General features: G+C 40.4%; 1 protein-coding gene across 4 annotated transcripts in view; it reads right to left on the bottom strand.

The window, feature by feature from the left end:
* LOC122572498 (lachesin-like) overlaps positions 1-12,960 on the bottom strand; it is a 257,082-nt gene that overhangs the window by 208,210 nt on the left and 35,912 nt on the right. The window lies entirely within an intron of this gene.

The raw sequence follows: 12,960 nt of genomic DNA, 5'->3' as shown, positions 1-12,960 counted from the left end.
GAGCTTCCTGCGTGATATTCTTTTGACAAGAATTTTGAATGTAAAGGGAATGATTTCGCTGCAATGAAGCTAGTTCACGTCCCGAGTAATTAATCTAGCGAAGTCGAGTTACAGAGGTAATTATAGCACCGAGCCTTACACTATACTTAATGCATTTTGTTCTAGTAATTTGCTATTTATCGACTAGTTGCGTGTTAATTAAATTATAAACTGTCTTATTCTAAAGACTCTAGTCTAATGTTTTATCAATATAAGATTTAATTTTTTGTAACAACCGTAATGACCACCAAAAAAGAATAATATATATATTTTTATTTATATATAATGAGGATAATGGTCCACAGGTTGAGGGAATTCTGGATCTAGATAATATCAGTCCCTTAAAAATAATACAGGCATGAAAAATCCCCAAGAAAAGTCGCGATCCATTTACATATCTCCGGGATGACCGTCACATTAAGGAGGAAACAGCCGCACGTGATGGACCACCGAACAGACGAGAAACGAAAGAGGAAGCGAATCGGGAAACCTCAAAAGACACACGGTCGAGGGAGGATGGAAGTATCTTCCAGCGTTCCTCGATCGCCTTCAACGGTCAGTGACGAAGAAACAGGACGGACAGCCTTTCTCGAATGCTGTGGCCGGCGTTTCTCACCCTCTGCAGGACAACAGTCATCCAGAGTGCGGATACGTGTGAGGAATTACTTTGACCGGAGAAATTTAATTTCCGCAGACATCCTGACGCTTTGAAGGCTCGTCACCGGACCGAATCTAGGAGCTTAGCTTGGTCACCTCGGACTTTCGGTGTATGCGCGATCGTCCGCGTTTCACCACGTCCCACGTACTGACGACACTTTCATGAAAACTACTTTAATGTCGACGCTGACCGGAAAAGTAATGGAGAGACCGAGACCGACAACAAGGCGCGAAACCACGCGCTTCCTTTGCGAGCTCAATATCTTTGCTACAGTCATCTGTACAGTTAGCTTGGATGTATGGATCGTGATAAAACGAAAGAGTTTTAAATATAGTTATACTTTAAAGTGGATCTATACATACACGTGCAGTATATTAGGTGGGTGATTTATTGGTTACGCGACTCCAACCACTTTTAGCGTATCTGTTCTATAGGTACCGTAAACATTTACGTAAATATAATAAAACGATTCTTCTCTTATCAATTCTAAACAATTGAAGCAATAATTCGATCGTTGTTGATCCAGCAGGACGTTTTTCGTTGATTATCAAAATAGCAACCATTCCACGTAAACGCATTGCACGATTTTTCGTCTACTTTTTTGCTCCCTTTTTTTTAAATTCATTTTCCTGCGACCTCAGCGATATGACTGCCTATCCATCCAATATCATGCAATTACGGAAAATGTCAAACGCGGCTAACCGCACGCGACGTCGCTGATACAAACGTGTTGACGCCACGGTCCAATTGTGAAAATTCGAGGACCGATTCGACACTTGATACTGATACGCGTAATTATTTCGTCCAGTGATATGCCGCGCGTTAATTACGACTCGTTTCGCGCCTCAATGCCCCAATGGTCGATCTGTTCGCGCGGCTATTTACATACGCTGCCATTTCTTCTAATTCGAGCATCAGCGTTTGACCGATCGTTTAATGAAAGTAGTATTGAATTCATCGAAATATTTTCGCCATTTCTTTTGCTTAATTATCGATGCTTTTAGAAATTTAACACTTAATAGAAGAGCTTTATAGATTGCAACACCATTCTTTGATTGCAACACAGAAGCGTGATTACTAAAAATTGATTTGTCATTATTCTTCAGAAAAAAGACAGCTGTACGTCCCGGGCGAAGAAGACGACGTAACAACCGAACACAGCTGCTTTCTAACGGAAAAACGAAATGGCGATCCAATCACCGAACGAGCAATCGCTTCATCGTTCATCGAGAGCTAGAGACACCATCAGAGCGGCGTCATCGTAGAAATAAGCGTGACTGGAAACGAGGCTACAGACGGTTGCACGTATCAGCGGGCGGGCATGGTGATCGGTCGCGGCAATTTGCGACAACTAATCTAAATTCAAATTGCCTCGAACAAAACTAATCTAGTGGTCACACGGAACGCCCCCTTTCCCTCTGTGTTCTAGTGGCGCGCGCGACAACGACCCTCCTTTTCGGCCCTCTTCCTCTCCCCGCTGCTTTTCACAGTATCTCGTCCCATCGGTTGCACTCGCCGTTCGTGTCACGCCTATACGTTGATTGAGCCCCGCTAACAATCTACGTCCGCAACCTTCAGGACACGCTTATACGCGTATTTTGCGAACCAGCGCTTTTTCACCGAGACAGCGCCATGCCATTTTCCCCCTCGATTCACTCTTCTCTATCTGTTCGCGCGATGAAATTGCAGCCAGCGGCGGTCGCGCAGAGCGTCCGATTTGATGGACGAATTGCAAGGTTTTTCAAACCGAATTCTACGGCGCTGTCCGATTCAAAGGGATTTGCGTGAACGGAATAAGTCGTGTATAGGATTTTACATTGAAAAGCGAATGCGCTATTCATATTTTTTCAAATCACACGCTGCCTCTAGCCTATGTAACCTGCCTATGTAACCTAGGATCCAGGCAAGAATGCGAGCATCGTCCACGGTATTGAACGCCGCCTACGTGATAATTTCTGCGGTAAACATCGATTATTTACCGCGTGGTACTGCCAGTTTCTACTTAACAGCTGTTTAGACCGAACGAGTGTTTTGTCGTTCCCGTATCGGGTTGTGATTCGCTGAAATAATGAGTCGATTAGCCGCCGAGCAAGCAAGATCTTTCGATGCTTCTGATATTCATTCTCCCTATTTTCCTGTCCATTCTGTTCAGACTGTCGTGTCGTCTAATTTTTATTACACTTAACAATGCGTATATCTAGTAATTTAATCTTAATTACGTAATTACTTAATTAATTAATTACATAACAATATTAATTGGTTTAATATTTTTAGTATGTATAGTATCTTTTTTACTATCGGTACAATCATTCGATCCATTTGAAAACAATACAATGTGAAAAAATCGAACGGAACGAGAGTAAGTAGTCGATGAACCGTTGGTAGAACTGCGTCCACGACTTCTCTTTGACGATAGCGCACTTAAATCAGGCCGCGATACCTCATTTCATCATGCTTGAAGGAACACATTATAAACGTACCATTCCAGGAATATTTCGCATACTTCAGAAATACCGTCCCGTAGGATTCGCATTTATTCGACTGGCTTACTCATATAAGTAACATCGTAACCGCACTTTTTCCACTTTGCATGTCACTGTTTGTTAACGCAACAATTTATTAATATTAGTAAGCAGTATATGTGTTAACTAAATCGACGGTAGTCAATACTAATGGTTTCTGTTTGCTCATCAATAATTTTGAAATGTATAATTATACATTTAGCGTGTTTAAGCACGAACAGGAATTCCTCCGAATTTTAAACGCAACGAATATCCTTTCAGAAACAAGGGATTCTGTGGTCAAAGTATTGGAGCTTTAATCGAAAACTAGAAGTGATCGTGTTTTAGGTCGACTCGAAGGACGGAAAGAAGTTGTAACCCTGAAGAAGCAATATTGGTTCGGCGGTAGGAGTTACCAAGCCACAATTCATTACGAAAATCGATTCGACCGCAGTGTCGGCTGATTGGAGATGGTCACCGGCTGCCTCCTCACCTTCTTTACCAATCCCCCACGAATTTTCTATTCTTCTCTCTCCATTGGGATTAGGTTTTCGCCTGTTAATTCTGTTCTTGGTACAAATGAGAAATTATATACAAGCTATGTACAAGTAATTATATATAAAATACGGAAAATAAAATGGTAATTTTCAATTGTACAAGATTACCATTGTGACATACGACCTTCGAGATTAAAAAAAAAAAGAAATATGATATCACGATGAAAATTAAATAAACTAAAACGGCGAAAGACAGTTTCATGTTTATGGCATAAACGCACGAGACACGAAGGATTGAAACTTTTTATTTAGCCAAGGTTACGAGGAAGAAGATAAAGTTTAAGAAACTCGTCCTGGCATAACTGTGCACGCGTCGTTGCGTCTGTCTTATTTTCTGACGAAACAAGAGATCTCCATGCTTGATTTCCGCATTCAGCGATTCGAGCTTTTACGGTGACGAGAGTTTTACGATTTCATTTTCCCCAAAGAAACGTTCAAGCCCGTTTTGTTTGTATCTATTCACTGGGGGGGGGGGGGAGTGTTCAAACCTAAAAGCTTAGTAATAAACGGATTGAAAAGCGATCTCCGAACAACAAAGACCGTTCTACAAAATAATTGCTCTTATCTTTGATGAAATAGGTAAAACAAACCTATTTCAAACAAACCTTTTTCGTTTGAAATATCATTTGTTATCGAAGAAAAATATCTGGATAAATGAAGCCAGAGAGCAACTTTTATTTATTTGAACGTCTCCTGCCGTGGACCGTTTATGCGGTTTTCAATTTTTCCGCCGTGATGTATAACCTATGTCAACTTTGTTTCGATAATATCGGTATTTCGATATTAAGGTGCTTTATGGAATTGCCCAAAACCAAATTTCACATTTTTCAAATATGTGTACGCCACAAACGTATCGCTAGTTCATTATTTCGCGTATTAAGCAATTCTGCCACTGCTATTAACACTTTAAAATCCACGTACACACCTATTCACCGCAAATACACATTGCACACATATACCGTAATACACATTCAAAATTGCATTTCACCTATCACGACAACCTACCGCAGCACCTCTAACAGCCTCCATTATTACTCTTTCTCCCCGGAAACCTCTGTCCGGTCGCATTATAAATTCTCCTTTCAAACTTCCTCGTATCTCATTTTTCATCCGCCGCCTCTATTTCCGAGTTTGTTGCTCTTATTTTCCCGAAACACCAACGCATCGCCATTCGATATAACAACTATCCAAAAAGGATTCCGCCGCACCGGCACAATTGAATACCATACCCGGTTTCGTGTTTTTTTAAGCAGAAGGCAAAAGGTGAAAAAAGGGAAGGCGAGCGTATAGAACAGGAGAGAGATGCAGCAAAACGAAATATCTCAAAAATCCTCGCGCGATCCAAGAGAGAGGGTGGAGAGGTGATGGACCAGACGCAACGGGAACAAAGGGTGTCGTGGGTGCTCGCGAACGCGGCCGCTGGTGCGGTACCCACACCAACCTGTCGAGACCGACGTATTGTCCAGCCCGGTATTTGTGATATTAAACTGTTTAATCACCGAACTATAGAAAAAGCACAACGACGCCGGCTCGCTAGTCGTAACACCAACTAGCTAGTCGCGTCTGTGTGTACGTTGGATCCCGCATAGCTCGTAAATCTCACCTCACACCACATCGTGGCGTGTACGACGCTTATACGCCGATACAACGGGCTCGTTGTGGCCGATGCTACCCCGTAGAACCATAGACCGTGTTGAAACGAGAAAGCCACGGTACGACGAGGGGCTAAACTTGAAACGATTCTGTGTGCCAGAGCAACCGTTGGTAGAGAGAAGACAGAGGAGCGAGAGAAGGAATTGTTGGCGATGGTGGAGGGTCTGCGTAGACAAGAGAGAAAGAGGAAAGCAACGACACTCCATAGAATTGTCGACGCGCAGCCGTGGGTGAAACGCGGCAAACGATAACAATGACGATCGTTCGCCACGTTAAAAGCCTGTTCCGTGACGATTGTCCACGCCGGTGACATCGATTCTTACCCTTCAGGCCAATAATTGGCCCGACATGTCGTTGCTAATCTCTTTTGTACGACGCCCTTCTAAAAGATACCGTCATCCGTTCGCTGTTTGTGGTCAATCTCGTACATCTCTCGAAACAATTAACCGGCTCGTTCGTCGACAACGTTATGCTGATTATAAGACACACGTGTTGTTGGTGTATCGCCTTCAAGTAACGAGAATTAGGAGTGTATCACGGATAGTCAAGGATTGTTTGTGAAATTCAGCCAATCATACCTATGGCCGCAAGATTATTACGGCCGATTCTATCAGAAGCTTTTAAAAGGTGATGATTAAAAAAGAGAACCTTAATGATACGCTCATCGGGACAGAATATTCGATACGAATTCGAAAACAAACAGAAAATTTTCGACAGAAAAATCGGAATGAATTGCCAAAATCGCATCTCTGGTTAGGCTATATAAAACTTCGAATCATCATCGTCTCGTGAAAAGGCTTGACATGGTTATTCCTATCGAAACAACAATTGCACCCCGACAAAGGATCGCGGAGAGTTACAATTGGTCCATAAAATGTGCAGCTTGCGATCGAAACGATGGACTACAGACCAAAAAGGTATTTCTTTGGCGACAAATCATCCTCAAAAATCGGGTGGCCAATGAAAGGCTGGAAAGCTAGCCGAAACGATCTCGCGTGGATGATTTACGAGTGGCCACAAAAAGGCCGAATCGGAGTTATACGGCTCGCACCGAGAGCGGTTGCGCTAACGCTGTCGCGCGTTATCGTCGTGATCGTGATTGCTTCGCGAATGGAACCAGGGAAAGGAAAGGAGTCGTCGATCGTTTGTGAGCGCAGTAAATAAACACGCGCAGGATGCGCAGCGCTCGGGAGGAACACACTGTCAAGCAGTATATTGCGTCGCTTGTTGCACCGAAACGAAACGCAATAACGTATCGGTGCGCGAACGTCATTGCGACTGTCTGTCGTGGCGCGTATACACCGCGGGCGAAGCTGTCGGCCAGTGAAAGAATAACAGCCATAATAGGCTCCTGAATTGTGTACCTCGTCAATGGACGAAATGAAAAACGGCATACCAACCCCGCCGAACCCCTTGTGCTCCTTCTTCGACTGTATACCTTTCGGTTCACCGTCCCCGGGGTTTTAACGTTCCGCCCTCTGCCACCCGAATTTTCCGATTTTTTTAACGTCTATTCGTTATGGGACTTTTGCGATAAAAAGTGTTTGCGACGAATTGTACTTGTCATTAATGTGATTACCGAGGTTAAAGCTAAATGGAAGATGTAGAATCAACAAAAGTTGCGACGACTTTCGATGTTTTACACTCATTCGTCGAAAAACTACGTTATTTATGGAATGATCTAACAAAAAAGGATCAGCGAGTCAAATTTAGACTCGCATGAAACAAACTCGACATTTCGAAGCGGTTAAAATTTCTCCAAAACTAATTTAATCGGTATCACCAAATTAAATTAATCTTTATAAAGCACTCGCGACGCCAAATAAATTATCCTCTTCTCTTAACCATTCAAACGAACCTTCTATTTGCTGCTAATGGACATTCACATGTTCTATGGTCGTCAATTATTGCTAAGGACCAACAACGATCAACGACATTCCGTTCCCATGCGCACTCTAGACGAACCAGCAAACCAGCTGTCATTTTACGTAGTGCGTGCAATTAAGCGTCCAACTTTTCTGCCTGCATATTTATTTTTGGAACATACACGCCATTCGCGTAAATTAGCGCAGACCTTATAATGATAACATTATTCCATTGTATTACGTTTTCGTATGTAAGCAAGCAGAACTTGTGAAAAGAATTAAGTCAGCGGAAGAAACGGGCCATAGAACCAGCTAACTTAATGCAGAAAAGCCATGTTTTTTCCTTCGTATCGCGCTTGGCTGCAGCGAATCGAGCCGGGGCTTATTTATTCATAGGATCTTTCATTCCGAGCTCTTCCAACTTTCTCCGGGCTTTTGTTTAATTAAGCAATTGCTAAAGTAACGTGAAAATCGTAATTCAAAGATTTTATTCATTTAAGGAAATCCTCATCATTAATTATGAAATAATGAAAGTTTCTACCTACGCTGTTCGATTGAACATGCATATACCTACGTTACGACGACACATAAAAAATATCTCAAATTATGTAATAAAAGAATTTTAACGGATATCTTACATATTACATTTTTCACAATGAGGATACTTCGTCATTTCGTCTTCTTTAGCTAGTCCTTCTCAAACCGAGATGAAAATTGTAATTATTACATTATTCCTTATGGAATATGCAACGTGCAATATGTAATTAAAATTGAGTAATATAATAAAACATAATTTTTCATAGAAATTAATTACCACCTTCTTTTGCTTTTCGCGAAATTATTTGCTCTAACAACGTGCCGTAATAAAAATCCGAAAAGATAATTAAAATTCATTCGATGAATTACCTCGTTGCTTCATTCTTTCTTCTTTTTATTCTCTTTCTTTCTATTTTCTTTTGTATGTAGGCATTATGATTTTTTACTCGGAATAATCCGTCAAACGCATAGGCGAAATTCAATGAATATCTTATTGGAAACTTATACATCCACTGTTACACGCAAACTAAACCCTTAACCAATCTCGTGATTGTCACAGGCGGTTACAAAACCAAAGAACGTGACCCAGACGGTGAATCCTCTTTCGTAAGAACGCGGAGCGAAAGAAAAGGACGAATTTCCAAACCCAAGGAACAGTGTGGTAGGATCCTCGCGAGAATCGTCGGCTAATGCCTAGCTTCCTCGCAGCGACAGTTTTTTACAAATTGACGTAAATTCCCTGCCATTTCTTTCTGCGTCTGTTCCTCCCTTGCCTTCTTTACGACGTACCTACGTGCGTGAAACCAACTTCTCTACAAGTAATGTTTTACTACGGTCGTTGGCCTGATTCCATGATCTCAATTGTGGATTCCCTTGTCATCTTAACAACTATTTCCTTTACCTGCATAAAGCTATTCATAAAAGTCATTGGCACGTTTCGACATCGATATATAAGAGAGTTGTTCCGTCAACCATAAAGCAATGTTATTCTGCGGTCATTGCCGCCAAATCTAAACTTAATGTCAGACTTATGCACGCTTTCTGATTATTATTCACTTGTTACTACCACGATTTCATTGGTTCCAGAAATTATTCATCAAATTTCCCATGAACTGGGTAACGATGCATCGTTATGACTTACGATATCGATGAAATGGCTTTTTCGCTGATAAATGAAATTATTATTAGTTACAAATCGATTATCAGACGAATCCAATTAAAGATATGAATAATCTTTTGCAAGTTCTAAGGGTAACAAAAATATAAAAACATTTTGCCATTTTATGTTCTATAACGGTAATGAATTATTAATTGAAATGGATTATTCATTCACATATCCACTACCAGACCAAACACTTCCTCAAGCAAGTTTTCGATATTTGTCGCGACACTCCGCGGTGCTTTGCTGTATCGCCACCGTGTCAAAGGTCAGCTAGTAGACAAAAATACATTACGTTCCACAGATCAAAGCAATCTGACAGTTCACTTGACGCTAATTATACATTCACCGCATCAGCATGGCGCCCACTGTGGCTAACCATTCCCTGTCAATCATTGCCATGTATTGTCGATTCGTTTGTACACTAATTAAAGGTGAATCCTAGCCGCTCGAGATTCGCTTTGATAGCTGGTATTGTTGCAGAAAGCTTCTTACGTATTAACCATAAATAATCATAGGGAACACGTTCACGAGAAACTCCGACATTTTCGGTGAAACGTTTAAGCGGCTGTCTTCGCGATGAACCAACGGAGAAAGATGCTCGAGAGTAAGTGCTGACTACAACCGTCAGCATCTACTAAATGAAGACGCCTCAGCGTCTGAACTTTTCTGTTGAATACCCTTCCTTTTTATTTTTGCTCACATTACTGAGAACATTAGGGTTTGGGTTTGCTGTTGGGTAAGCTAAACTTTACTTTGTCAGATTATTTTGGAGATTTTCTTCTTTCGTCGTAACGAGAGTACATCATATTAAATATAAAGAAAATCTTATTTTATTGTTACATTTTATTTGAATTGTGACTTCTAGTTAGTTTATACGTATCCATGGTTAATAAAGTTCTCTGAACAAAATAGCAATCCGAGACAAAGAACTAGTGAACTTTTTTGAAAAATTTGATACGAGATAAAAATTTGTCTTAGATTGCTCGTAGAATGCAGTGGTGGGATTAAAATTGAAGTTCTACAGTTAAAATACACCCGCTTTTTACAAGCTAAGCAACGCAGCACCAACGTGCTTGGGGAGCTTATTTAAAGCTTTGTTTACTGACTTCAAAACGATTGCAAAGGGGGAATCGAGCGCGCGCTTACGGCGTATGCACTGTAAATTATTGTACTTAAATTTGAAACTTCTATAACTGTTACTCCATTAACTCTCAACGGTTTTCCCTAAGTTCAACCTGTAAGTTATGAAGTCCTTACATGGTACTTAACACTTCATTTACCACACACTTTGCGCAAAGTTGTGTATAAGAGATACAGCATAACCACCCAATATATACTTTAACAACCTAATTTTGTCAATGAATATCAACCCTATTAATAGATTTTATTTAAAGTCAGGCAAAATTTTACGTATTAATGTATCTTTTCAAATCTTTGTCCTTCTACTTTCTATCTTAGACGATACATTCGCGCACGATTATTAAATTAAAAAGCACTTAAAGTCCATATAATTAGGAACGCATGAGAGGATCCAAAAATCCAAACACGAATCCACTTATTATCCTATATATTTTCACTTGTGGAAAAATCAATAAACCGTTCGATCATAATCGTGATTTAACGATGAAATCTGGGAAAGCTGATTTGAGCATACTGTTTCGGCGGACCATTTCGAAAAGACCACCGGTGATACACCCTGTGGGGTTCGGCGAGCATGTTGGGTGCCTCATAAAATGCAAATGTTGTTAGCATTCCCTTATATTCGCTTATACTTTGCAATCCTCGCGATATATGCACACCCATACGTATATACGTTCCACGTTTGATATTCAAACGCTGAGATTTACGAGCGAATGAAAAATACATATAACGTTCTACGTTGACGCTTCGTCCATGTTGGCATCGATCCGCCATCTTTTCGTACGAATAATTTCAAATTTGCAATTGCTATCCATGTGCCCTGGCGTGCACGTATGTTTATGAAACAGAGTAACATTGTTCGCGCGACGACTAAACGATCGACAAGGCAATGCTCCCTACCATTTATCGTTTCGTATCGATTCCACATCGACGTTCTTCACGGGAAATTTAACGATAACGCTGATTTATTTGTCATTCCTATATTATGTCTTGTTATAGCAGAGGTAATGAAATTCATTGAAAACACATCTAACGTCCTAATTATCGTTTTATACCGTCGCCTCTAGAGAATCACAACAGGCAAAAAGGAGTTTGGCATTCGGTTCGGTTTACGAGCGAGCTGCAGTTACGAGGTCGTATAGATGATCCGCGGCTTTTTATTAAATTCTGTTCCGACAGGACTGCACGCTACATGGCATTTTTAACAGCGTCGAGATGATAAAATCATGATCCATCGCGAATGATTCATTCGACCAAGCTTGGATGCCGACTTAATTCGATTTTCTGCGTGTACAACGAGACTGGTATCTATAACAAAAATAGCGAAAATGAATCCGTATTGGGGCTATATAGTCGAGAACAGAAAATGGGAAAAATTTGATGAGATTATATCACTCTAACCGGATGTTTCCGACTTTTAAATTTTGTTTGAAATTTATAAAATTGAGAGAAATAGAGGAAGAGTATGAGTATAGAAATTTATTTCTTTATAAGCGAAATATGTTTGAGTTTATCTGAAAGCAACGTCTGAGAATCATGAGATCATTAGTATTCTCTATCTTCTATATAGTATAGAAGATGCATAAAGTTTATGTTTCGTAGGTCGTTTGCTATCGTAACGCAACGTATTCCCTATTGTTCTATGTAATTTCTCTTGAAACGACTGGATTAGAAAGATTTTTAACAATGGATTAGAAAGTTTTGTTCATAAGTAAACACTATAGAAAATTGTCTAAATAACTATTGTTTTTCATGCGTCGTTAATGATTATCGTTGTTCTTAAATATAATCATAATAGAATGTATCTACCCCTTTTATCCGTCCTTAGAATTAAAATTGAAAATTGAAAATTCAGGTCTTAGCAAAATTCCCTCACTAATGTATAAATCGTGGAAATAGATTACATAAGATGGAATTTAAAATTCCACTTCCATGCCCTGTTACTTTCCATGTTCATCGTCAATGCAATGCGCCGCCAAACCTAGTTCGAAATTCAAACAATGCTAACAAAGTCCAGGCGAGAAATGTTAATGGGGATTCGAACACCAATTTCCAATTCCCGACTGACTGTGATTGGAAGAAGAAGGCAGCAACTTCCAATTTGGATTCATTCAAAGTTGCGAAACGATGGTACGTCCGTGTTCGCTCCGAATTATCTCGTTATCTACGCGAAATGTTGCAGAACTATCTCATCGAGCGAACTTTCTCAATTGTTAAACAAAAGCGTGGAGAACGATTCGACTTTCCGACCATTGCACGATACCCGACGAAACAAAACGATAAACGACGCATCTACAATTCAGGACAAAGATTATACCTTTTTACAGTGTAAACAGACGTCCAACAGGTGTTTGCGCGTCCATCTGCCGTCTCGATGAAATAAACCGACAATTTTCTTTACGGAAAATTGTGTGGCTCACGGTTGCAAAGAAATTAATCAATGGTAAAACAAATGTTGCATTGAACTACACGACGGAACTCTAAGTTTACAAAATTTGGCTATTCGAAAAATACGATTTTTGTTGAAATGTCTGATCTATTTCTTATCACGATTTACATAATTCAATTTATACCGAATATCATTATCCAAGTCTTATCTAAAAGGCAAACATTTTAGGCCATCTTCTAAATCCATGAAATTCTCGAATACAAGCCTGAAACCTCTTCACTGATTGAATTTCCTCCTATTACTGTGGTCACAGACGTTCGAAAATTACCCAAAGAAGGAGAAACGCCGACAGAGACGCTCGGCATCTGCTGCCGGCGCGATCACGTAGCAACAGAATCCGTGGAACAACGATACGGGCAAACGCCACCCGACCACCGGCATCTCGATATTAACATTCAA

The sequence above is a fragment of the Bombus pyrosoma genome, linkage group LG2, assembly GCF_014825855.1.
Source record: "Bombus pyrosoma isolate SC7728 linkage group LG2, ASM1482585v1, whole genome shotgun sequence".
Lineage (NCBI taxonomy): Eukaryota > Metazoa > Arthropoda > Insecta > Hymenoptera > Apidae > Bombus > Bombus pyrosoma.
Note: the sequence above shows the minus strand (reverse complement) of the source record. Positions and strands in the feature narration are given on the sequence as shown.